The 19,654-nt window shown below is 35.3% G+C and overlaps 1 protein-coding gene across 1 annotated transcript in view; it reads left to right on the top strand.

Annotated features, from left to right (window-relative positions):
* LOC131682937 (uncharacterized) overlaps window positions 1-19,654 on the top strand; it is a 501,049-nt gene that overhangs the window by 343,437 nt on the left and 137,958 nt on the right. The gene's annotated exons all lie outside the window — the stretch shown is intronic.

Genomic DNA, 19,654 nt, shown 5'->3' with positions numbered 1-19,654 from the left:
TCGACGAAAACTGAAGCAGGATCGTTGAGTTTGAATGAGGCTGTGAGGTTTTGATTGAATATACCGAAGCCAGTGGAGCCGTCGAGGCTTGACCCGTCGGTGTCGAAACATCTTGTTGCAGTCGACTTCTCGAAATTTACTATAAAAGATACATGAGATCACTAGCGGACGTATGTGATCAGGATTTGTCGAATCCTCGCACTTTATGGATGTGTCGAAAGAATACGCTTGAATCAGAAGCATGGGGGAGATTGACACGATTGGGATAATATGAACGAACGATTGGTATTTTGTGCCATGTAATCGAAGTACAAGGATATAAATCGGGTTTGAGAATTGAGTTTGACAAGCCTCTCGAAATTTGCAATTACTAACGGGTTCAAGATATCGCATCGGATGAGCAATCGATATGAGAGGTCTCAAAATCGATTTTTCAGCGCAAGGACACCTGCTAGCATTTTTGGACTCATCTTATGAGTCGAGTGCATGTAACCTAAAATAGTACGCAAACAACAATATTGGATTCGCTCTAGTTTGATGAAATGTGTGTTCGTAGCGAAGCGGAAACAGTAAATCCCGTACTCCATCACCGACAATATCGTTGTTTAGTACAGCCTGATCAGGTCTCTTAGGTGGGCACCCCAGCATGTTCCGGTTATTGTGTGGAGAAAGTCGATCCTTTGTTGGCACTTCTGTTTCAGATACCTAATGTGACATCCCCAGGTACCTTTAGAGTCCAACCAGACCCCGAGATATTTGAAAGTTGAAACCTGAGCAATAGTTTGATCCATTAATTGAAGCTGTAGTTGCGCTGGTTCATGCTTCCTTGAAAATACGACTAGCTCAGTTTTCTCCGTGGAGAACTCGATACCCAGCTGGAGGGCCCAAGCAGACAAATGTAACAAAGACCACACCGTTATCTGCAAGCTGACTTAGCGTGCAGGAATTGACAAGACATTCTTCAATGTCATTCACGTAAAAGTTGTAGTGAAGGGGGCTTAGACATGAGCCGTGGGGAAGATTCATGTAGCTAATTCGTAATTTCGACGAATCACCATGCGAAAAATGCATGTGTTTTTCAGACAGCAAAAATTTGTTTAGAGTCCGTGAAAGACCATGCTGGTGCAGAAAGGAATTTGGATAGAAACTGAATCAAAAGCCCCCTGTTTTTAAAGCCATTTGTATTTCTCTTGAGAGCAAGTCAAGATAGTCGTTCGGGCTTTTGTCTTTGGGGAAACCAAATTGTGTATCTGACAGAAAGCCATTTGCTTCAACCCAATTGCCGAGGCGAAACAAGATCATCATCAGAAACAGGTCAGTTTTGCAAAAGGTCGATACAAGTTGTGGTCGGAGGCTGGTTTTCCTGGTTTTTGGATGGTGATGACCTTCACTTGCCTCCAGTCATGAGGGACAATATTACCCTCAAGAAACTTATTAAATAAATTCAACAAGCAGATTCTTTAACAAGTTAAATTTGATTCTATCTGGCCCTGGGGCTTTATTGTTACATGACAAGAGAGCAAGTACTGTTTGGGTTTCGTAAGCGCTGGGCCATGCCCCAAAGAGTGCTCATCGACATTTATCTCGTTAACCAGTCGACGAACCGGCGCCAATAGCTACGTTTTTTGGCTTTCATCAAATTCTTCATGTGCGTTTCTGCCATCGCTTACTCTCGGCAGCTGGCTGGTAGCCCGTCGGCCATCTCCGTGTACATGTCTGAGCGCTCACAAGCATCTAGCAATTTTGTCACACCTTCATTAACATTCATTTTGCATCTTGCACTGTATCAGATAAACTCGAGAATGTTTATTTCGAGCTTAGCAGGACATAATTCTAATTTTTGTGACTGCAATCATTGTAAATGATGAACTGTACTTTGCTTATGTAACTCAAATCAATCTGCAATTTTACTATTACTCCCCCTCTTATATATCAAACTGAATCCCTTGTTTTGAAATTTTTCATAAAAAAATCTTTTGGCCCTCTCTTGTATATTGAATCTTATTTCTAGTCTTAAGATAGCTGTAAACTTTCTTTTCCTTTGTAAAAAAAATATTTCAACATTGTAACCTCCTAGTTTTAAGATATCCAAAATGTAGAAACAAAAGAATTTGGCACCGCCAAGCTAACGCATTTGTGCCTATCAAATAAACGAAATGAATAAAAAAAAAAATCTGCAATTTTACCCATCCTGTTAAGTATCAGAGATCTATCGAGCGACATTGTATTTCCAATCAAAGCTTTTATTGTAGTCGAATGATATAGTTTAAATTTTTTTAATAAGATCATGTATAGAAGAAATCGAGAAACTTATCTGGCCGAGCAACTATATCCTTGATTAAAATAAAACCTTAGTTCATCCTTCTGTTTCACAATTCCGTTAGAACTAGCAATTTCCAGGAATAACGCCGAGTTGAAATGCACTATTATTCATCAAAACGAAATCGTATCACCAAAAAGTTAAAAAGAACGTAAACAATTTAGGAAAAAGTACTTGCACAATTAAAAATGGAATTTTATCACAAAATAACTAACTATGTTACATATTACGAAAGCTCAACCATGCATGTGGTTTTCGTCATTTACTTCCAACACTCATTTGGTAACCTCCATTATAGATAAAGAATAAAAGAACCTTCCAGTATCTGAAACGAAACAAATCGATGTTTGGCCGTTGATTTGTTTCTGATCTACACTATGAGTCTGTTGTTTTTGTTCTTTGCTAATCTTTAAACTTCTATTGTCAATTCTGATGATACAGGAATTATGATACTGTTCCCCCAATCTGAGTGTTCGAATCCTAACGAAGAACGATTGAGTTCTTATTAGATTATGAATTCTTCCTCGGTGGCTCATTTGCGTATTTCAAAAGCTTCGTATTCTGAGGTTTTATATTTTTATGGTTCCGTCGAAAGATATCGTCGAATTAGGGTTGGACTGTATTCGCATTTTCAGACAAGAGGAAAATGTGGGGAATAGCCGGCTTAGTCATAATACCATGAATATCCGCTTTCTATAACTAGTAGTAATTGGAACAGTATTGAGTAGCTTAAATCAAACTAAGAGTTAGTATTTATTGTGCATAATATAAATGTGCAAACAAATGTTCGATGTTAGCAAACTAACCAAATTTTGTTTACAAGTGAAATTATCCGTCAAACTATATAAGCGCAATTTTGCACATTCTAGTGATTTGTTTGTCGAAATGTAGACAAATATGCGGATGCGTAGCACAATAGATGCTTTGAATATCATCATAAGGTAAACATGATATGAATTACTATGAAAACTACCAATAATTATATTACTTAGGGTTTTGACGTCAAGTAACTCAGACAAAATCGAAGAATCGAAGACCACTTGAGCAAGATGCCACAACAGGTACTTGTGATAAAATGTGAAAAATCGACTTTTCTAAAACTGTGTTCCGAATTTCGTTCAACTGAAAAGATATTTTCGAACCACGCTCCTGTGATTGTTAGATGTTTAAAAAAATCGTCTCATTCAATGTACTGATTGAATTGCAGCTATCTGCGTTATACCAGACAGTCAGTCGATATTCCGTTGAATATTTTGGAATGAGCAAATTTTCATTCACTTCCTCTGAGAAATCGAAGCCGGCTGCAGTGACCTTGTAGTAAATAATACTATTTTTAATCTACAATGTTCTAGACCACCAAATCAAAGTAATTTTTATCCATTAAAATAGGTTATGCAATTTATACTTATTCCTCATCCCATAATTATATTCAAAAATGCTTACTCAAACACACATGCCATATCTCGTCGAACTGAGTCGAATGGTACATCGTACTGAGTAATCCAAACTTCGGATAGATGGTCAAAATGGTAGCCGGGTTGAATTGGTTTTATTGAACGTAAAATTGTTCTCAATTTAAAAAAAAAACGTATTGTCATGAATTCGCATGCTTAACCCATAAATTTTTTTTTTCTCAAAGTGCAATTGCGCAAAGTGTCGGGAAAGAATATCTTTACACTCCGTAAACTGGAACATATTAGAATACGCACAAGAAAATTGAATTTAGTGTCAATCTCAGGATTTCCTGAGTTGTTCAATAAACATCACCGCTTCCATTTTCGATCAATTTGAATACTTTTTATATTTCAGATTAGAAAACATTTTCGCTATAGTCGCAGGATCACGAATTAGTTGTGCGCCTGTTTTCAACATGTCACCTAAGATATTAGTTTACAGTACTAAACATATTCCGAGAAAAGCTCATTCGAATATGTCCTATTACTATGTACATTTGAGTTTCCGAAAATTTTCGCAGACAATGGCCTCCGGAAAATACAGATACAGAAAAAATGATGTCCTCTTTTAGCCTTTATATAGACGACAAATAACTTCCTAATACAGAACCTGTGCCTCAATATCTCAGGCGCAAATTGATATGTTGCGACAGTATGGAAAACCTGAACCTTTGAAACTTTTTGGAACTAGTATGAGAGATTATTTTGGTAATTAGAAATAACAGTTGTCCATTTCACTCATTACTCCGATCATCCACGTGCTGCAATAGCTATAGATGTATCCACGTGCTATAGGTAGCAGCAAGGAAGCCGAGGTTTTCACATACACATGCACGTTGACCCAGGCGCGCTAACAGTGGTGTAACTGCGTAGTAGCGTGCGCTTCCGCAAATAAAGAAATTCTCGATCAATAAATGTATTTGCAAGCGTTGAATGTATTTTATTCAACGCATAACAATGCAAAAATCGTATTCTGCATCTTTTGGTAATCCACATGATTACAAACAGTTATAATCCATAAATGAACTTGTAATATACTACGAAGGAATAGGACGGAATCCTTGTTGATACAACACTGGTTTTGGTGGGGTGGAAACCAGAGAATACAGAGAAATGGGAGAGGCAATTTTGTTTTCGGGAGCGGAATCATAAAGGATTCGAAATTTTCGCGATTTTCTCTACTAAAACTACCGATCACTTTGGAAGTAATTGGAAATTTGAAATAAATTTTTCACCAATGTCTTCGGTAATTATCCTAGTTTACTGGATACCATTTTTGTTTTTTATTTTTGGTCTATTTCCAAAGATATTGCGAGATTAAGGCAAAAAGGTACCGATTTGCTGCCCTCTTGGCGCGGAAATGCAGACTCCCACGTTAAGTTCCGACACGATTTTGGTGATTTTTCCGTATTCAACTTTTTGCGTCACTTTGCAAAGTCATCTGTCCAGTCTCAACTTTCACAACTCATACCCTGTGCACATTTGTTCTATCACTAAGAATTAAACGACAATTTGTTCTACAGTGGAAATGCTAATCGTCCAAGATTTGATGGGAAATTATAAATAGTAAAACAATATAAGCAAGCTTCTATATCATTTAAATAACTATCAAAATGATGATATTTGTAGCGGATTGTTTGCCGACATAGTATTACTTAGGTTGTAAGTCATGGCTTTATTTACCAGCATTTATTTAATCTCAGTTTGGATTCTATCGAAAGCAGTAAAAGTATAAGAAAACTTTCACTTGCTTATTGTGTTTTTTGTGAGAAGATATAACTAGAAAAGGGTACAAATTGTGATTATATATTCTTTTCTTTTCCTCTTGTAAAACTAACTAAAAATGGTGGGTTGATTAAACAGCTTTACTCATTTTGATAGCCATAAGTAAACTAACAAACAAAAACAATTTTTATTTACTGCAGCTCTGTTTCCAATTATAAAATTTCGTTCTACGGTTTGTTTCAAAATTATTCGACTTCTGCTAACCTGCAATATAACTCTTCGACATGGCATTTTCAAATGAGCGTGCAGCACCTTATGGATAGGACGATAAAGAATATCATAAAAATGACATTTAAAACTCGATTATACCTGTTTTTCGTACGGGATAAAACTTGCTTACTTGCCCTCATATGGTTTGTGTCCATGCAACATGGTCCATAATATTGCACATAAAGGTCGAAAAGTTGATTCAAATTATTGAGATGTATGCAAGAGGAACATGGCGCCTCTTTACACTGTTTTCATTTGGCTTCAGGATGCAGCCATTTCTGCGATGACAGGTACTAACGTCTTAGACCGGACTAAACTCAGGCCTAAAATCAAAGATAGTACCGTGCGGCGGTACCAACTAGATTCAAGCTTACCGCTGTCAATTTTAACAAAATTTGAAAAAATGATTTGCGTCTTTGAGGGTTAATATGACTCCCATGTTTGGAAATAAAGTCCAATGTGATGTCAATTGATACAAAAAAAATTTATTGCGCATTTTTAAAAGACTTATTATGTACAACAAGAATGTTGCCAAAATCGGAGTCTGCAAAAATGGGAGCATGCCAAACACGGAATCTTACTGTACAAAGAATTGAAACTTATAATATGTATGGGTCATCACGCTAGATTTTAAGTTCTTCGCACAAATTTGCAAGTTCTACTTTTTTGTAGTACTTGCTCCAAATCGTTGAAAGTTCAATTCCAATCATTCTTTAATAATCTTTAAAATAAATTTTATTTACATTTTAACGTCATTCAATTAGCTAGAGATTACTGGGTAGGGAAAGTTATGAAACTTAGAGCCATAGTACTCAAGTGAGAGCAAGGATGTGAAGTAAACAGATCGGAAAACTAGAAGTGGCAGGGTCATTAGAACAGGCTTAATATCGTATGGGCTTAATCTTTGTCTTCTGTTAATGAGGGTAGAGCTTAGGCAGAATAACTACGAATCACCCGAGTTCACTAACATGTGTCCTGATAAAGGTAGACGTATCTATCTTAACCGTGACAACCGACAAAAATTAATCCACGCAAGATCACCGCTGAAAACCTGTCGACGATTAGCATCAATCTTAATGATGATTGCTGCTGTTCATCTCTGTTTGCCTTTCGAATGCCGGGATAGATTTTTATTAGACAATTGTCACTGTTCTTACAGTCGTAGGGTTAGGCCCGTACGATATTAAGCCTGTTCTAATGACCCTGCCACTTCTAGTTTTCCGATCTGTTTACTTCACATCATTGCTCTCACTTGAGTTCTATGGCTCTAAGTTTCATAACTTTCCCTACCCAGTAATCTCTAGCTAATTGAATGTCGTTAAAATGCAAAAAAAAAGAAAATGTGACTAACGTAGTCGAAATAAAAAAGGAAAAAAAGAAATAGGAACTGATGGGAATCCATCGGCAGCGGTGGGTAGCCGCTGTAGAAACAGCCATTACCTTACACAATGTAGCAAACTCTCTACGACTGTAAGAACAGTGACAATAGTCTAATAAAAATCTATCCCGGCATTCGAAAGGCAAACAAAGATGAACAGCAGCAATCATCATTAAGATTGATGCTAATCGTCGACAGGTTTTCAGTGGTGATCTTGCGTGGATTAATTTTTGTCGGTTGTCACGGTAAAGATAGATACGTCTACCTTTATCAGGACACATGTTAGTGAACTCGGGTGATTCGTAGTTATTCTGCCTAAGCTCGACCCTCATTAACAAAAGACAAAGATTAAGCCCGTACGATATTAGGCCTGTTCTAATGACCCTGCCACTTCTAGTTTTTTGATCTGTTTACTTCACATCTTTGCTCTCACTTGAGTACTATGGCTCTAAGTTTCATAACTTTCCCTACCCAGTAGTCTCTAACTAATTGAATGTCGTTAAAATGTAAAAAAAGAAAATGTGACTAACATAGTCGAAATAAAAAAAGGAAAAAGAAAAAGGAACTGATGGGAATCCATCGGCAGCGGTGGGTAGCCGCTGTAGACACAGCCATTACCTTACACAATGTAGCAAATCCGCTACGACTGTAAGAACAGTGACAATAGTCTAATAAAAATCTATCCCGGCATTCGAAAGGCAAACAGAGATGAACAGCAGCAATCATCTTTAAGATTGATGCTAATCGTCGACAGGTTTTCAGTGGTGATCTTGCGTGGATTAATTTTGTCACGGTAAAGATAGATACGTCTACCTTTATCAGGACACATGTTAGTGAACTCGGGTGATTCGTAGTTATTCTGCCTAAGCTCGACCCTCATTAACAGAAGACAATGATTAAACCCGTACGATATTAAGCCTGTTCTAATGACCCTGCCACTTCTAGTTTTCCGATCTGTTTACTTCACATTCTTGCTCTCACTTGAGTACTATGGCTCTAAGTTTCATAACTTTCCCTACCCAGTAATTTCTAGCTAATTGAATGTCGTTAAAATGTAAAAAAAGAAAATGTGACTAACATAGTCGAAATAAAAAAGGAAAAAAATTAAAATAAATTTAGTTCCAATCATTCTTTAATAATCTTTAAAAAATCTGTAGATTCTAAAATTGTCCAAATTAGTCAAGCGAACACTGAGATATAGCGATTTAAAAATATAGTATCGACTATTTGCGAGGAATGTTGGTGAGCGTGTTAATAAAATTGTAAATATTTTTTTACAACTGCATTTAATTAGCATTTAATTTAATTATTCAAATCACTAAATGTGCTTTAGTATATTTTAAGATCACTTTTACATCATTGTTCTGCTTGATGTTAACCCAGCAGGACAAGTAATTTCTTGAAAAATCGCGAATATTTTTCACGAGTGAATTTAATTAACAATTAATTAGCATTTAATTACTTAAATCAATAAATGTACTTAACAGATTTAACAATGACTTTTACATCATTATTTTGCTGGAAATAACAACAAGTGATATCATAAAAACAGTTGTAAATAATTTTCTACAAGTGAATTTAATTAGCATTTAATTACTCAAATTATTAAATATTCTTTAGTAGATTATATAATGGCTTATATTATTTTTCTGCTTGCTGTTAACCCATCAGAACAAGTTATTTCTTTAAAACAATTTTCTACAAGTGCATTTAATTAGCTTTTAACTATTTAAATCATTAAATGTACTTTAGTAGATTTTACAATGACTTTTATATCTTTGTTCTGCTCACTTTTTGTCAAGTCAACAGAACAAGTGATTTCTTAAAGTGCATTTAATTAGCATTTAATTATGAAGGAATTAAATGTGCGTTAACAAGGTTTTACGATGACTTTTACATCGTTTTTTATGTTAAGTTAGCAGAACAAGTGATTTCTTGTAATAACAATTTTTTACAAGTACATTTAATTAGCATTTAATTATTCAAATAAATCATGTGTTTTAGTAGGTTTTACAATGACTTTTACATCGTTGCGCTGCTAACTTTATGTTAAGCCAGCAGAACATGTAATAAAACAAAATCCAAAAAAGCATGAAATCTTTCAATTGTGCATTTTAATTTGAATTTAATTAGCACTAAATTATAGAATACTAGCTCATACCCATCGCGCGTTGCTGCGAATTTCAACGAAATAGGAGGAAAACAGAATTTGTTCCGAAGCGCCATCTGGCGGGCAGATAATCCCCAATCAATAGCACACAAACACGCTCCATAACAAATTCCTACTATGCATAAATTTGTACGGCTATCGGTCAAACCGTTTGGGAGTCTATAAATCATATACATACTAGCTATTACCCATCGCGCGTTGCAGTGACTTTGAACGAAATAGGAGGAAAACACAATTTGTTCCAAAGCGCCATCTGGCGGGCAGATAATCTCCAACTAATAGCACACAAATACGCCCCATACCAAATACCTACTGTGTGCAAATTTTTACGGAAATAGGTTAAGCCGTTGGGAGTCTATAAATCATATACATACAAACTTTGACTTTTATATATATATATATATATATATATATATATATATATATATATATATATATATATATATATATATATATATATATATATATATATATATATATATATATATATATATATATATATATATATATATATATATATATATATATATATATATATATATATATATATATATATATATATATATATATATATATATATATATATATATATATATATATATATATATATATATATATATATATATATATATATATATATATATATATATATAACTTACCGAAGTATGGACTTCGGATGGTTTTTTAAAAAGTTAAACTATACGGTTTGACGATCGAACTAAGACTGACTTTATTGCTTCATATCGATTAATCCTGAACCTACATATTATTTGTTGAAAACACAAATTGTTGGCGTTGCAGTCTGGGTGCTCAGCTGACGAATCATTCTTGGTGCAGGTGCCATGGACTGGACGGATGTGTCCGATGGTTTCGGCGATGGGAACTGATGACGATGAACTGATGAATTGATGACTGGGCTGTATGTTACTTGTGACTTCGTGATTGGAATCGTTTTGGAGTCAGGCTGGGTTGCACTTGTAACGATTCCCCCTTTGAGATCCGAAAGTCCCGTTTCGGATGCTGGAGGTTGAACATCTATTTTATAAGTTACGTTTCTGGGTTGGAAACAATTGGGTTTACATCTGATCCAAAGTAATGCTAGGAAGACAAAACTTAATAATGTCGACGCTGAATAACTTCCGAACAGTGTCCAAAATTTTAGATTAAGTGTATGTTGCTGGAGATAAACGTGTTCTAGTTTCTGGCGATTTCCAATGGTAACGTTGTTGATCAATCTCAGGTCACCGAAGTCTTGTAAATTCCATTTAATTAGGAGATTATGAGAAGCTTGATATGTTTCAACAGGTGCGATTGATTCGGTGTTCTGGAATTGCTGATTATTGATGGTGATTGTGCAGTTGGAGATACTGATAAGGAAGTTTCCGTTAAGTGTTCGATTATCTGGTCCACAAGTTGTATGAAACATACTGTCTATTGCGTTTGATAACAGTATTGTGTTCTCGTTTATGAGCTTCTGGATGGTGTGATTGGCGAATGTTGAGTTACATAGTGCGTGTTTCCCTAGAATAATGTGTCGTATGCATTTGTCTTCAAGTTCTCGTATATATGATGACTTTTGAACATGGTCTGATGGGTTTTCAGTGGTGAATATGGTATTTCCGCTTTTCATGACGTGAGTAGGGTAGTCGATGATCATTTGATTATCATTGATCAAAGGGTAGACGTTATAAACGATTGACGTTGTATTTCCTAACTGGGGGACATGCAAGATATAGAGAAGTTGTTGATTTTTAACAGCAATTTTTGTGGTTACATATTGTAGAGCTTCATCCGGATAGTTGAGCTCCACTCCTTGGTCTTGTAGTAGCGTTTTTATTGTTGTAATCTCGTGTGTGGATAGAATTTTGTTGTTGGTAAGTGATATTTTGGATAGCGTGATCGTTTCTTGGATGTCTTCTAGCAGTTTACTTATGATATCGATGTTAAGCATTAGTATAACTGTTTCCCAGTCTCCTTTTATTTGTTTGTTACGGTTTAGATTAACGGAAATTAGGTTTATAGATGTTGTCAACTCCTGAATTCTCTGATTTATGTTTTTGTTGATTTTAAATTGTTCGTTGTTTTGGTCTATTAGATCGTTCATGGTTATGTTGGTGATCCTCAGGTCGTCTGCATCAGGTGATCCGGCTACCCATTTCCATGCTGTCCCTAGAGTGTCCCAGCGTTTTTGGCGGTGATGGTTGAGTGGTTTCAGGCCGTAGAGGCTGGCGTATAATTTTTTTATTTTAAACTTGATTATTTCTCCTAATGGGTTAGTGGTTGCTAGTTTATTATAAAATGTATTTGTCAAGGTGTCAGCCGTTTCTCCTATTACTGCTAAATCGATCGGATGTATAATTTTTGTGGTTCCAGTTTGAATTCTACATTCGTTTTGTTTGATTAGCAAAACTGGGCTCTTGTGTAAATTTTGTATAACAAGTTGATTTGCGCATAGCGTTGGGATGAGATTTATCAGTAGGCAGAGTATGTTGGAAGTTGTTGGTGACATCCCTGGAAATTTGGATGTATGAATTAGTTAGTATTGTTAGTCATACGTAATAAGAATGATTGACACAATATGTAGTTTTATAAAAAATAGTTTTTCAGTGTTTCCTCTTCCGTTTTAATTTATTTTTGTGTAGCTTTATGTCTCTATAATCAATGTAAGTTTTTCGTCTATTCAGTTTCACTTTTTGGAATTTATATCTGTGTTTCTTTTTGTTTCTGATGCCTTGTCTTTTATTGAGAACCATTTCGTCCCTATCTAATGTAGGTTCTTCTGATCTGGATTTATTATGAAAGCCTATCGATTTCTGTTGATATTGCTGAAGTCTATTAACGGTTTCATCGAATATTTCATTACGGTTCTCTAAAATCCTTTCTAAATTAAATGGTCGTTCTTCTCCCTCCTTAATTCCGAAAAATAACTCAACAGGTTTTAATTTAGTTGCAGTATGTATGGTTGAATTGTATAAGGAAGTTGCCACTCTGTATAACTCCTTGTCTGATAGATCATTATATTTTTGTTTGATGCATAAAAAGATTTCAGATAGAGTGGAATGAAACCGTTCTACGATCCCATTCGACTCGCTACTGTTTGAAGGGGTAAAATAAATTTCAACGTTTAGTCTTTGCAGAAGGCCTCGGATTTCAACCGATTTAAAAGCAGGTTCATTATCACAGACAATCATGTTGGGGGTACCGTACGTTGTAAAAAGTTTTGTAATGCTTCGTTTTATGTCTGGGATAGATCGAGACTTGGTGGGTATTAGTATCGCGTATCTAGAAAGTTTGTCTTCTGCCGAAAGAAATATGTTGGGCATAGAAATGAAAATGTCTACATGCAAAATATCGAGAGGTTTTTTGGGAATGGGTGTCTCGGCAAATTTAATTTTGTACGGATTTCTCTCATATTTGTTCTCTAAACAAATAGCGCAAAGATTAACGAAACATTGTATCTTTTTCTTCATCTGTGGAAAGTAAAATTTTTTTATTAGCACTGATTGATTTTCCTCGGCACCCCTGTGCGCTCTGTCGTGTGTTTCTTCCATGGCTGTATTTTGTTCTTCTGGTGTGCGGAGATCCTGCAAGATAGATTGTGTTAGTTTTACTTTTATGGAATGACTCCGGGAGAAGTATGTCCTGTACGTGTGCTGGAGAATGTTTATCCATTCTTCCGGACACATTATGCAATTTATTCTTGATGGATGTAGGTAATCTCTAAAAATTTTTAATGCGAAAGGAACGCCTATTGTAGTTCTTGTAATAGTTCTGCGATAAATATTAGGGAAGATTTGTTCATAAATATTGTCTTCTTGTCCGTCAGATTTTTTCAATATGATTTGATTTTTGAAGAAGTTAATAGGTAGCTCGGTCATTTGAATAAATTCTCCGTCGTCAGTATCGGCAGAGTGTACTGTTTGGCTGTCAGATGAATCGTCGTCTTGTTCATTGTTATTCATTTCAGTTTTGTTGGATATGATTCGTGATAAGCCATCTGCTACAACGTTTTGCTTTCCTGGTCTGTGTCGGATTTCATAGTCAAATTCCTCTAACCTTAATTTCCATCTCACGAGCTTACCATGAGGGTCCTTCAAATTGATAGCGTATTTTAACGGCTTGTGATCTGTGAACAAGGTAAATTTTCGACCGAATAGGTACGGTCTAAAATATTTACAAGCCCAATCGATAGCAAGGAGCTCTTTTTCTATAGTAGAGTAGTTCTCCTCACTTTTCGTCAATGTTCTAGAAGCAAAAGAAATCGGTCTATCTTGCCCAATGGAACCTTGCGATAGAACGGCACCAATCGCATACTTAGATGCGTCTGTAGTTAAAATGAATGTTTTCGAGAAGTCTGGATAGATCAGTACATCACTGCTTGTGAGGATGCTTTTGCATCTTTCGAAAGCTGAAACGAATTCCTTTGTATGTTCGATGGTTTCTCCTTTTCTTAAGGCTTGTGTGAGTGGTTTTGCTATTTTTGCAAAGTCCCTAATGAATTTCCTATAGTAACCTAGAACGCCTAAGAAACCGCGGAGTTCCTTTTCGTTCTTAGGTAATGGCCACTGTTTAATAGCGCCAATTTTGGCTGGATTTGGTTTCACTCCTTCGGGCGTAACAACGTGTCCTAAGAAGGATACTTCCTTATGGAGGAATTCACTTTTGTCTAGTTGGACTTTCATATTGAAAGATTTCAAAGTTTCAAATATTTTTGCGAGGTTTACAAGGTGTTCTTGTAAACTAGTGGAAAAGACGATTATATCGTCCATATAAACCAAACATCTTACGCCGATGTGTTCTCTTAGTATATGGTCCATTACTCTCTGGAATGTCGAGGGAGCATTTTTGAGCCCAAAAGGCATTCTAAGAAATTCATAATGACCGTTGTCTACACTAAAAGCGGTTTTTTGAATGTCTTTTTCGTGAACCTCGATTTGGTGAAATCCTGAAGCCAAATCGATGGTGGAAAAGTACATGCTTCTTCCTAGTTTGTCTAGGATTTCGTTTATATTTGGAATTGGATACCGGTCGCTAATAGTCTTTTCGTTTACTTTCCGGTAATCAATAACTAACCTCCATTTGGGTTGTCCGGAAGCATCTCTTTTTTTCGGGACAATCCAAATGGGAGATGTCCAGGGGCTAGTTGATGCTCTGATTATCCCTTGGCTTAACATTTTGGAAATTTGCCTTTGAACTTCTTCTTTGTGGCAATAGGGATAACGGTATGATTTGGTGTGTGTGGGTATATCATCCTTAGTGTTTATTCTATGTTTTACCGCATTGGTGAAGGTAAGAGGTTTCCCTTCTTGATGGAATATTTCTTCATATTGAGAGATTAATTTTTGCAAGCCGCTAAGTTCTTCTGAATTTAAATGATCAGTCCGAATCTGTTCCATTATGCTTGTCTTTTGCTTCTTTTTGGATATCGGAGGGGCAGTAAATGATGTGGATTCTATGTTATTTAATTCCAACTTGATGTTGTTTTCCAACTCTAGTTCTTTCGGTTCCGAATTTCGATTTGTCGCAAGTACACTGGCAAAGTGATTGTCAGATCGATACAGTCCTGGGAGAATGAATATTCCTGGGGCAATTTCTCGATCGTTTGAGATATAAAGGTCACCGTCAGTTTCAAATTTAACACGAACGAATTTGGTTTCATGTGCATTTAGTTGGGTGCGAGATTGCTCTGGGTATTTTCGTAGCATTCGTATGTTAACACCAGAGATTTTTAACTCATTCGATGCTGTCAGGATTTCGGCTTCCAATTGTCTAAGAGTCTCGTAGCCGATAAGTCCATCAAAAAACGAATGAAAATCGAAAACATAGAAAATTAGTTTATTTGGTTGTATTTTTGGAAAGGGGTTGAGTTCAATGAATTTATCTATAGAATGGGTGCACGGTTTTCCTGCAATTATTTATGTTGACGAGGCGTGTGCTTATGTAGTTTTTGTTAGCACCCGTGTCAATTAAAAATTTCAGTTCACCTTTAGAACTGTGTAGAACTATATATGGAATGAAATTGTTCATGTTGCGTTGGGTGTATCGAGATTCAAGTGAAAATTTAGGTCATCTGTGCCTGGAATGTTGGAGTTTAAGTTTGTACTTGATTCTGTTTGAGGTTCTTCGTTCTGAGCGATCGTTGCAGAGGTATCGCCTAATTCTGTTTCGGGGTAGTAATAATTTTGCCATTCGTTATATTCGAAGTGGTTTTGAAAATTTTGTTCGTTCTGGTTTGTCTCCTCAATGTTATAATGTGGGTACGGTTGTTGATTGTTAGGTCGATTCATATAATTAACTTGACGAGATCGGATAGATCGATCGACGTCCATTGGTTCAACTTTTTGTGGAGGTTTGAAATTTAATGGTCGGTCATTATTTGCAGCTCTATAGGAATTAATTTGTTGAAATTGGTTATTGTATGCCGGTGGTCTGAAGGGTTGTTGGTTTGGGTATGACGGTTTCGGTTGAAATGTTCGTGGGTCTCGTGGTACAAATGGTGGGCTATATGGCAATCTAGGGAGCTGACCAGTTTTCTGTGAGTTTAGAATGTAAGGGAAATTTTGTCTCATCGGAACTGGGGGTGGTTTATTGAGCTGAGTCGTTTTCGTTTTGTAGTTAATGTCAAAGTCACCTGTTCTTCGTGCAATTTTGTTTGCCTTTTCGATTGCATATTGGAAGGCTTGATTAAGGTTTTTAGGTTGAAGAATACCGACATGTGACGTGTATGGTTCTTCGAGTCCGTCAATGAATTTCTCTAGGCATAGTTTATCGACAAATTTGACTAAATCTGCTGGATGGTTCCACTCAGAGCTCATTTGGATCTGTGTGGATATCCCTGTGAAACATTCTTGAATTTGCGTATAAAATTCGTTTACTGAGTTGCGATTTTGGCGTAACGAAAAGAGCTTCTGAAGGAGTGTTGAAAGCTCCCTCTTGTCTCCATAATGAATGGTTAGCTCACTCTTAATTGCTGTCCAGAGGAGTGGTGTGCCGTTAGAAGCCAAAAGGTCACCAGCTTCTCCAATGATTTTATTTCTGATTTCTTGCAACTAGAGGGGGAAAAGTGAAGTATTTTCTAAATGCTTATATAAATTGAGAATCCTTTCGACGGATTGTATCCACTGGCTCAATTGCTTGGCATTCCCCGAGAATTGCGGAAGGCCTTTGATCAAGTCGGGCACTCTGCCTCTAGAAAATTCATTGTCAATATTAATTACAGTCCCTTGTGAATTGCCTTGTAATTGTTGTTGTAATTGAGCTACCTGCTGTCTCAGTTGGTCTAGCTCCTGGTCATTGGAGGGAAAATTAAACTGTCTTATCTCTTCTTCGCGAGCTTCAACCTGCTGCAAAGCCTCGTTGAGTCTTCGCTGCAGCTCGGGCACATCGGCCTGCATTCTAGCTAATTCTATTTCTCTTGCATTCAATCTCCCTACGGTCTCGTTTAGCTCTTGCTGCAGAGCGTTCATCATCTTTAGATTAGTTACTAGGAAATAATAGGTAGGCGTAAAAGCTAGTCAAAATTCTGGAAAACTATGATCACGTTCACTGTTATTTAGTTACAAAATAAACACTTCTCTTAAAATTATTTTTCGATACGTTCGGATTTAAAGTTTTATATATTTTATGTTAGTTGTCGCGTTGTGATATTTTAGAGGTTTGCTTACCACTGGTGGGGGCTTGCCTCTGTGCTATTAGTAGGGTTTATAATGCTGGCAAAGTTATATGAACCTATGCTAGGTTTTATTACTTGCGTTTAAATTAAAATTAGACTAACCTTAACGTTTCTCTGCTCAAATCCTTTGGTGTTCTTCCACGGATGAGTTTCCTCGGCAGGGAAAACTGGAGCGTTATTCGTGCGGATAAGTAAAGCTTGGATCGTGATCACTGCAATCGCACTATGATTATCACTTCACTTCACTCTCCGCGAACTAGACTGCGCCACTTACCGAAGTATGGACTTCGGATGGTTTTTTTAAAAAGTTAAACTATACGGTTTGACGATCGAACTAAGACTGACTTTATTGCTTCATATCGATTAAACCTGAACCTACATATTATTTGTTGAAAACACAAATTGTTGGCGTTGCAGTCTGGGTGCTCAGCTGACGAATCATTCTTGGTGCAGGTGCAATGGACTGGACGGATGTGTCCGATGGTTTCGGCGATGGGAACTGATGACGATGAACTGATGAATTGATGACTGGGCTGTATGTTACTTGTGACTTCGTGATTGGAATCGTTTTGGAGTCAGGCTGGGTTGCACTTGTTATATATATATATATATATATATATATATATATATATATATATATATATATATATATATATATATATATATATATATATATATATATATATATATATATATATATATATATATATATATATATATATATATATATATATATATATATATATATATATATATATATATATATATATATATATATATATATATATATATATATATATATATATATATATATATATATATATATATATATATATATATATATATATATATATATATATATATATATATATATATATATATATATATATATATATATATATATATATATATATATATATATATATATATATATATATATATATAATATATATATATATATATATATATATATATATATATATATATATATATATATATATATATATATATATATATATATATATATATATATATATATATATATATATATATATATATATATATATATATATATATATATATATATATATATATATATATATATATATATATATATATATATATATATATATATATATATATATATATATATATATATATATATATATATATATATATATATATATATATATATATATATATATACATATATATATATATATATATATATATATATATATATATATATATATATATATATATAGATTCATGATCATGTTCTGCTTATTTTGCTCTTCCAACTTTATGGACATCTACCCGCATCCACTGGTAATGCCTTGAACTGATCCTACATACATACATACATACATATTCCCAAAAAAAGATTTTCGTACAGACTAGAATTTGATGGTTCATTATTTTAACGCGCAATTGAATGTAATAAAGTGAGACAAGGTCACATATGTTTTCAATCCCCTTAAACAGAGAGCGACAGAGGTATAATGCGATTCGTGATTGAGATAAGTGGATATTTCAAAGTTTTCATTTGCATTGAAATAAATAGTGTGAAGTGTCTAGGCTATGTCGATAGCATAAAAGGCGTGTATTCAGTTGATTATATCTTTCCAGTCATCCTTATAACTTGCATATTGTTTCGTTCGGAATTCTCGATGGATAAATAAGTCCTATACAAATCAATACTGTGAAAAAGAAATAGAAATGGTTCAAACTATCCGGATGGCAAAAATGTAGTCCGATCAACTATCTGTCCAATGCATAAACTCTGATTGTAATCCTCGCTAATTTACTTGTACAATATGGAAAAGTCGAACGAAACGTGTGCTCTCAAATATGCAGCAGTGGTTTTGGTCACCTCATTTCCAAATCGATGTCCAGCGCATTGAAGCCATTCAGCGCAAGTTTGTTCACTCTGCTCTTCGTAAGCTACCATGTAGGGACCCGTTAAACCTACCGCGTTACCATGACCGTTGTCAACTTATCGACTTTGATTTGCTGTCTGTTCGTCGAGACGTTGCTAAGGTAGTTTTCATTGCTGAACTACTTCAATCAAGAATCGATTGTTCGGATCTTCTGCAACTTGTGGTTTTTCACATACATCGTCGTATTCTTAGACTTTATTCATTTTTAAGAATCCCTCGCGCCAGAACTAATTACGGCTATAATCAGCCATTCATTAGCATGTGCCGTCTATTCAATCGTTCAATGTCTTCGATTTTCACCTGTCACGTAGTGCTGTAAAACGATTATTTCTAAGCTACCTGTCTCGATAGTTATAGCTCTAGTACTAGTCCTTAGATATAAATGATGTTCTGTTAATGTTAATTGTTTAGTGTTAGTCAATGAAATGTATCATTTAGAAATGTGTAATCTGCTGATACAAAAGATGAGGAGGTTTTATAGCGTCTGGAAAGCGAGATTGAAAGGTTGCAAGAATCTCAGCTCCAGGAGACTTTTCCCTACTCCAAATAAACAAATAATCAAATGTACCTTGATGTGGATCCATCAGTAGCCTTTTTGCGTTTGCTACCAACGATGTGCTCAAGAAAAACACGCTTCGGCACACAATGTGTGAGGGAAAAATCAGCTTATTCAAAGAGTTTTCAACGTCGCAAAATGCATAGTGTGGAAACTTCTTTATGACGTA

Source organism: Topomyia yanbarensis, chromosome 2 (genome assembly GCF_030247195.1).
Source record: "Topomyia yanbarensis strain Yona2022 chromosome 2, ASM3024719v1, whole genome shotgun sequence".
Taxonomy (NCBI): Eukaryota; Metazoa; Arthropoda; class Insecta; order Diptera; family Culicidae; genus Topomyia; species Topomyia yanbarensis.
The sequence above is the reverse complement of the archived record's forward strand: the minus strand, read 5'-3'. Positions and strand labels throughout refer to the sequence as shown.